This window comes from Stylophora pistillata, chromosome 2 (genome assembly GCF_964205215.1).
Source record: "Stylophora pistillata chromosome 2, jaStyPist1.2, whole genome shotgun sequence".
NCBI lineage: Eukaryota > Metazoa > Cnidaria > Anthozoa > Scleractinia > Pocilloporidae > Stylophora > Stylophora pistillata.
This window is the reverse complement of record NC_142520.1, coordinates 6,269,701-6,278,906: the sequence shown is the minus strand read 5'-3', so window position 1 is coordinate 6,278,906 and position 9,206 is coordinate 6,269,701.

Genomic DNA, 9,206 nt, shown 5'->3' with positions numbered 1-9,206 from the left:
CGTTTTACGGCTAACGGCTAATTCCATTAAGAATCTGGCACTGGAGCAGGGAAATTGAACATGATTTTGGCCCAGGGGGGTGGGAGCCGATCTTCAAAAGTTAAAATTCCTGAGGGTAGGGGGATGTTGAAGTTTCAATTGATCATCGTATCATTTTTTCTTCCAGTATAATAATTTTAGTATCCCTCGGTCTAACGAGGTCATCTGTTTGATAGTCACGGAAAAAACCGTGCCACAGCGTCTTCAGTCATTCACGACTGCGGAAATAAAAAGCCCCAAAATAATTTTCATATTCTCGAAAACAAAACTATTTCAACTTATCATGAGCTCAACCTGAACCGATTCTAAGTTTTATTACATCCATTCTGAAATCACGGGTGGTCGCTGTAATCAAATTGGTGCGATTTATTCGCAGAACGCACCATGTTTTGGTCTAAATCGGATCATTTTACAGTTGACTGAGTTTTTGACACATGACGTCAGTCTTTCTGTTTTGCATACAAAATAAGATGTTAAAGCGTTTCCGGTTCCACTTCTTATTTAGAAACCAGCTCAGTACTGCATCAATAAAATATTTGAATTGACCAAGTCCTGTATTTGGGCGATTTCAAAGTGGATGTAATAAAGTGGTCGTGTCGTGAAGTTTTGGTCTGAAATTATACTTGTGATTTCAAATGGAACTCAATCAATCAATCCTTTATTTAAACACGTGACACCTAGGAGTACAGAAGCCAGTGAACCAATGTTCAGCTAAGTTACAGGCTTGACGCCTGATTTAACACACGGATCTACCAAGAAAATGTAAAGCTTTTGCCCGATATGCAAGTGACAAAGGAGTTTTTTAATTCAACGATATGAAAATTCTGGAGTAACTAAATGGATGATTACTGAATATAATAGCGTAAAAAATCATTTCAAGTCTTCTTTTAAGGGTATCCGGCAAATTTTCTTTACTTCCCATCCAATTTTCGTCTAAGTCGTAAGCATTCAAGTTATTATCAACTCCTTCATCTCTTGCATTTATTTGAATAAACGATATCTGACAAGTCAACGCCGTTGTGTGGAAATTTTGTGAATTCTGAGGGATACCCGAATATATTTCTCTATGTCTATCCTAAACAGTGTATTTATGGGAACAAGCTGTCATACTTCAATCTTGAATGGGCCAGCTACCAAGAAGCCTAAAAAGCAGATGTATTTCTGAGAATAGTGACAACGCGTAATTTTAAAACCACGATAGACTCGTAAATAAAGGAACTAAGCATCGAATGGCCTATCGTTGCGAACAACAACAAGAAAAGAAAATTGGCATTTATATATAACATTATATAAGATACAGTATGATAAATCTCGTACGTAAAGAGTTATAAACAGGCTGTTTTTTTTCGAAGAGATCGGTTTATAGTAACAGGCGAATAGATGACTTCTGCAAGCTTTGCAGTGATAGGATATTCATTGGAAAGAAACGTTTTAGAACTACATGCTCTATATATTTACTCGCACACTTTGCTATATTGGCAGTTTCTCGTGAAAATTCCATTCCCGATTTTAAGTGTTTATAAGTTCGGCGAAGCCCTTGCGTCGCCTTCGTACTTGTTAGAAGTGTTATTATCGCTTTTATTTTTATTCGCTATTTTTTCCTTCACGCATAGGGCTGGGTGGTGATGCTTTTCAACAAAGTCAATGTAAATAAGTTGTGATAGTGGCAATCATTGCAGTCCAATTCGAAATTGCACCAGTTGCTCTTGTAAAATGGATAGCAGGGGGCCAGGATGTAAACAGATGTGTGGCGAGGCAGTTAAAGTTTGTAAAATGAATGTAACATGTAGCGGAGGGAATTTTCAACAAACTTGCATCGCTAAAACATGTGATCTGAAATGTAACGGGAACAAATGCTAAAAAACAGGAATGCCTAGAACAAGTAGACAATTGCACAATGAATATGAGATGCATGGGGGGGGGGGGGGGGGATTGTGGACAAATTTGCAGGGCTAAGAGAAAATGTGATCTGAAATGTAGCGGGAAAAACTGCAAAAAAAAAGGAATGCCCAGAACGAGTAGACAATTGCACAATGCATATGGGATGCAACGGAGGGGATTGTGAACAGGTTTGTAAGGCTAAAAAAAGTGTGATCTGAAATGTAGCGGGAAAAATTTCAAAAAACAAGAATGCCTAGAACGAGTACAGAACTGCACAATGCATAGGGGATGCAAGGTGGGGGGACTGTGAACAGATTTGCAAGGCTAAAACAAAATGTGATATGGACTGTTTTGGATGTACACAAAAGTGCGAGGCTCTCAAATGTCGCATGACTAGAACCCGGGCTAACAATTCTCAGGAGAAGCTTATATGCTCTGGAGATGGTAATTGTTGCGGACGTTTCATAACGAGCTATGACACACCGTCTCTCAGTACGATAACCCTTAGTACCAAATGTGGTGGATCTAAAAGCTGCAATTGTACTAAGTATTCAAAAAACCTCCACAGCACTTCAAATCTAAACACTCCAAACGTCGTTACATCTACCAAAGCTAAAAATATTCAAGTTTTTGCAACCAAAATCTCAGCAGGACATGGAACAGAAACTTACAGTGAGTACAATAAATACATTAAATGCAAAAAACGTACTGCTATCTTTTTTGCGAAGAAATGCCTAAGATTTTATAGATAGTATAATACTCTCTCAATTTCTATATGCTAACTTCTAGTTTTATCATAACTTTCCAATTTAAGAGCAAATGTCACCATCGGTCAAACATTTCGTGGCAAGAGCTCAAATTCGATTTGGCCCATATTCTCAGGTTAGGTAGACCTTAATGTGAAAGGAAACGCTGCATCATTTGTTTGGCTAAATATCGATTAGTTTTCGAGAAAATCTATAATAACCGAATCCTGAGAATTAGCCACAATTTGAGCTTACAACTTCGAAAGAAAAAGAAGGCTTAACGAAATAACACACTCTAGAGAAATGAAATCTACTGAATCGTGTAGAATGATGCCAAAATATGTGTGAAAAGGAATTTCAGCAATTCTCTTTCATTTGCTTTGAAAAAATAATTACATTGCGCGAACCCTCTTTTGCTAAGATGAAAATTTACTAAAAAATAACCTTTAATCTAAGTATGTGGTACTAAATGAAAAAAAATAAATAAATAAAAAAAAAAAAAATTAAAAATCTGGATTTCAAAAGCCGAGTAATCGTTCGTTTACATGTCCAGAGGGTTTTTTGGGAATCGATTTAACGCGAAGAAATTGAATTTTAAAGCGATAAAATGCCCCTTTTCTTAATCGACCTTCCAATTTATGAAGTAACTCACAGAAATACAATTGTTTCAAAAATAGCTTTCAATCAAAAGCCGGATTGACGTAAAAACTTAAACAACATGTTTTAAGATCAGAGACATAGATTTTTTTTTTCTGCTGTCACCTCGTGTGATACAAATTTCAATCATGCTACAAGATAATCTTAAAGATAACGCAGCTGTCATGCTTGTCCACACGCCAGCGTGGAGACTGGACGTGAGATGTTTTGGTGTTCCCGACCTTATCTCTGAGTTTAAGATCAGAGATCAGATTTTTAACAGTGATTTCCGTTTGTCTTTCCTCCAAAATCAGATTCGAACAATAAGCAAACCAAAGGCAAACAATTTAACGAATCGTCTATTACAAACTGTCACATCGTAAACATGTTTTAAATCCCTGACAATTTCAGGAAAGAATCAAATATTTTGATCATGAAACGAAATCAGAGTATGATAACAACTTTTTAAATGATTTTCCTTACGGATGGAGTTGGGCGTTCTCAGCAAGTTGGACTCACCGAACATGCATTTACGGTAATGCTGCAAGAAAACCGCTTAACGGTTGCGTGACCAATTTTTATTTCCGGACCTGAGAGCGGAAGTTCACCTGTATGGACTTCTGTCACTGGAAAATCATGAACTCTTGATATAGTGCTGCTGCTAAATATTTCAAAGCAACGATTCGTTTTAACTTCAAATTCAATTTTACATTCCATACCCTCAGTTATATTCTACGGTGGTAATTCACATGAACCATCTTTCTTTGTAAAGTCAGTGAACCACTCGGAAAACAAAGTCTAGCCTCTGAATCACTTTCAAAACTGTCATCACCGAGCTTTTTTTTTCAAATGAATCAGCCCGTTTATGGTGACCAGGTATGAAAAGGGTAAGAACATTATTGCCTCAGGGGGTTAAACGGGATCATTGGAGACAATTATCATGGATGATGAATTCCTCGATAAACTAATTTTAACAAAGACTAGGTGGTTTTTATGCACATTTTCCATGCAACAACTATAGTTTAAGACATCCATGAGGAATGATAGATTGTAAACCTAACTGAAAAAAAAAACTTGAAAAAAGGAAATCCAAACTACTTGGTCACTTCAAGATCATATAAGGACTCCTGGTCGCGTGATTGACCACGCCTTTTAGCCTTCGGTATTCGAAAATTGTAAATAACGATTCCCACCACTAGTCCTAAACGTACAGGTCCGGATTTTCTGTATCAAAGCACTGACTTACAAAGTGTATTAGCCTGTGAACAGGCCTTTGGTCGAGCGAAGGAACTAGGGAGAGGAAATAGCGAAAAGGCATGTAGACATACTTTTGGGACCGCCATTCCGTGCATAAGATCCTGATGCAAGTTCCCATTGGCGAGGATTTGACTGTTCACAGTTCTGATTGACATCGGCTCTTCGCTCGCCGCGTGCCACGCGATTCAAGTAAACATCTCTTGTCCATGTTTAACCAATTGACAGTTACGTTTAACACGTGCCTACGAAAAGTCAGAATTTTGGAGAAACCAAGAGAGCAAACACAATGCGCAGTAAATTTTTAAAAATCATCTTTACCAAAATACAAGCTCCAGTGAAAGAAGCCATTTAAAGAACTTATTTCCGAGGAAAAAAGCGATAGGTGCATATTAAGTTTTAACTAACAAATCAAGATGAAATATAAAAGTCGCTAAATATTTTCGCATGTGTGCAAATGAGCCTGTGCATCATATTTCAAAAGGCAACATGCAAATTTTTCCCTAAGTGAAGAGATCTCAAGTTCCATGGAATCTATCAGTGGAAAGCAAGACTAAAATGGTCAAGAAATATTTTAGGAGGACAGATTTATTCAAAACAGTTTTTGATTTGCTGTTATAGGCGAAAAACGTACGAATTTCTCACGTATACAAAGGACACGCGGTAAAATTCATCATGCTTTGATCGTTGTTTACTTATCTTCATGGCCAGAAATTGGGCAGCGTTATGCTGAAAACTCTGAAAAAACCTCGATTTGAAAGTTTCCTATTAAGCAATACTTTTTGAACACATTGTTACTCTAACATAACACTTACCGGGCCATGGAATCGTCAAATTGTTGCAATGCCCTGCTTGAAGTCAGAAAGTTCGGTTTTCAATTTACGTCCATAATTTGCATCGCCTTAGAGAATCGTAGTGTCGTTGACTCGAGAGCTTCAAGTCTTGGAGAAGTCATAGTATCCAAATCTGTACCATTATAATTTAAAATAATTTTCGATAATTTTCGCTAAATAATTTTCAACAATTTTCGCGGGAGCTTACTCATGCCCGCGCGAAATTGATTGACAGATAACGATCTCACTTACAGATGATCGGCAGGATAATTACAAGAGCGCGGAGTAGCGGCCTCAACTATATGTCTACAGGCTCTCTTCCCTTTCCCCAATTCCCCTAACCTTTTCCTTATACACTCTTAGCCTGTTCACAGGCTAAGAGTGTATAAGAAATCAGGTCAGTGATGGGTCCCGAAGCGTTACAATTGGCAAGTATATCTGGTGTTCATTGAATAGTCAGCCAGTCCTCCTCTAACTTAGGTTTTCGTCAGGACGAGACGCTCATGACTTCTTTTCATTCTGACAGTTTTCACAAAAAGAGTATTATATGCCACTGTTTGGTCCTACAAAAGCAGAACGGTTTGTTCTCTGTCCAGTGGACGTTTAGATTCCAAGGAATTCTCGATAAAATAGGGCGTGGTTGATAACGTGAGGTAGTTAAAAATGATTTTGAAAATGAAATTGGAAGATTTCTTATGATTGGCCTTAAATTGTAATACATGGGATACCTTGAGAATATTTTTACAATGGACCAAGCTTCTTTAAAATTTTTGAGAAATCTTGAAATCCACTTGAGGATGGCCAAGACTCTCCCTTTGTGGGCGTGGCTATGAATCCTTTTCTCTCCACAGACTTAACTAATTTATGACAAATTATTAAATTTCCTATTGCAACTTTTTTTGTTGGCTTTGCTCTGGTTTCTATCGTAAAAGGTTACTAGGATGATTTTGGCGATATACTTTTCAACCCCGTTAGTCGTCACTCTTAAAAAGAGTGACTCCATTAAAAGTCTTTACGACACACATAACACCAAACAGAGCCATCAATTTCATTTTACCGCAAGAAAGACATTCTCGACATTACTGAATGTTTCGTTCTACATATTCTGGTCAGCCTTACTACTATTCTGTACTGGTTTTACAACCACACCTGGCCACAACACCTTCAATGATTCCATATAAGGCTGCTTGTGCTTGAATCGCTAGTCATAGATGATACATCTAGTTCTAAGGCTGCACAGATGGTCTGTAGTATTCGTGTCGGAAACTTCGCCAACTTAGATTGATTTACGATCTCACAGATGTTGCATGTTTCGTACTAATAAGATACTGAACAGCTAATGCCTCGTTACATCCTCGGATATTTCTTCGATTGCCTTCTCTGTCATCTGGTCGTTCCTTTCTAGTTCTTATTCCTCACTGGATTGATCCACGCTATACGTTTTCTTTGCTGACAAGCGAGAAAAAAATCGTGCTATTTGTTGAAGTGTGAGATACTCGCTCTTGTCGAAGATATTAGAGCCGTCACCATGCTTTACTTTACGCATTGCCTTTGAGACGCTCGTTGGACCTGCTTTTTCCCAGTGTTTCCTTCAACTTGAAAGACTCCATCAGATGTTTTTTCAGCGTCCCCGTGAGACTCTTACTTTGTATTCCTGCTTACTTAAGAGCCCATTCCATCAGCAGTATGGAGCCCTGATCTTCTTCACTGACATAGGTGCTCCTTCATCAAATATTTCTGGTAGGACACCAGCACCACGCTCCAGTTTGTCAGCGTCCATGGTCATACATGTCGTACAGTATACCTGTTCCAGGGCATAATGGTGTTCACCACAGTCCACATGTTTTTCTAGCGATGAGTATTGTTGAAAGGACTTGACACATCCCTTTTCTGGACAGAAAAACAGACCTCTTCCATTCGTTGTTCTTTGCAACCTTCATGATCGTCTCTGTTATTTCCGTTCTCTGAAGCTTCTTCTAAAACCGGTTTTTGCGTTGGTTTACTCCTGGCTTTGGCAGTTTAAAAAGGTGGTACTTTAGTACTGATAATCCGTTTCTGTTTGTTTAGCTGAGGAAGGTTCCCAACTTTTAGACTACAAACAAATTGTCTCAGTTCGCTCGTGAAAAGACACAAAAACATACTCCTGTTTTTAATTTAGTACCGACATTCTCAATTAAATTCCTTCGAACCCAAATGATAGCGACGACGTTTTTATCATCTCACAAGTTATCCCTAGGGCAACGCCGGCAACCTTTTTTGTTTCCATCTTGATTGTCGACTTCGTGGAATGAGTTACCTCGGCGCCAGAGTGAACTATCATCACAACTCAACTTCCAGTTTTCAGCTGATTCGACTGATCAAATCCTGTGATGTAAGTTTAAATCCTGGCCCCTCTGTTATTCAAACTGTAATCGGAAATCGACACTCGACAAACGGCGACTTTGCTTATGCTGCTGGCAATCGTGTACCGCCGTGTCTGCGTAACTTGGTCAACATTATTGTGGCCAAGCATCAACAAGAATTGGAAAATATCAAGAACGATACGCAACAATTTTTGCTTTGCGTTCTCAATACTCGCTCTTTGAGAAATAAGTCAGCATCGTTTGTGGATTTGGTATGCGACAGCAAAGCTGATCTATCTGCTGTTTCTTAAACCTGGCTTACAGACAATGATACAGCTATTCTTAGTGAATTAATACCCAAGGGATACAAACTCCTTCATTGTCCCCGCAGTGATCGCAGAGGAGGTGGGACTGCCTTGATTTTCAATGAGTCCATCAACGTTTGCAAAGTTTCGGTTGCAGGAAAAGGGTCATTCGAGGTGTCGGAATGGTTGGTCAATCCTGCGGCTACTACTCGTTTGCGGGCTGTTATAGTCTATAGGCCTCCATATTCTGTTAAACATCCTGTGTCTACTTCAACGTTTATCACTGAATTCTGAGATTATCTCGAGTCTTTGGTCATGGCAAGTGAGCTCTTGTTGATACTGGGCGATTTTAACATTCATATGGACCTACCTCATGACACTGACTGTAGAAACATGTCTGACCTTCTGGTGTCGATGGGTCTTAAACAACATGTTGCGCACCCTACCCATAAACTTGGTCACACACTGGATTCGATCATCACTCGTATATCTGATAACATCATTGCTGGGCGCCCGTACACTGGTGAGTTGTTTACTGACCATTTCCCACCCTTCTGTCAACTAAAACCTGAAAGACCTCTAGTGGCTGTCAAACGTTTACAGTTCAGAAAAATGAAATCAATTGACCGTGACCAATTTTCCGAGGCCATTTGCTCTTCTCAGCTCTGTCTTGACCTACCGGATGACTTGGATACCCTTGTCAATTGTTATAATGAGACACACCAAGATCTGTACTGGATATCTATGTACCTGTCTTGTCCCGTGATATTATTGTTCGGCCTCGAGCACCGTGGTTTAACGAAGATATCAGGAAAGCTAAACGGTCCAGACGAAAGGCTTAAAAGAAGTGGAGAATTACTGGACTAACTGCAGATTTTGCTGCTTTTAGAAAGAAAAGAAATCGTGTGGTGAAGTTGATGAATGAGGCACGTCGTGTCTATTACAATCAATTCATTAAAGATAATAGTACTGACCAGCGGAGGCTGTTTATGGCAAGTAAGAGTCTACTGAATATGCAGCCGGATAGATCTCTTCCCCCTCATACTGACGTTTCTCTGCTTGCAAATGACATGGGCGAGGTTTTATTACCAAGATTGCTAATGTCAGATCAAAGTTGGACGGTATCTCTCTATCGCATCTTCCGTCGACGTCGGAGCCTGATCTGGTATC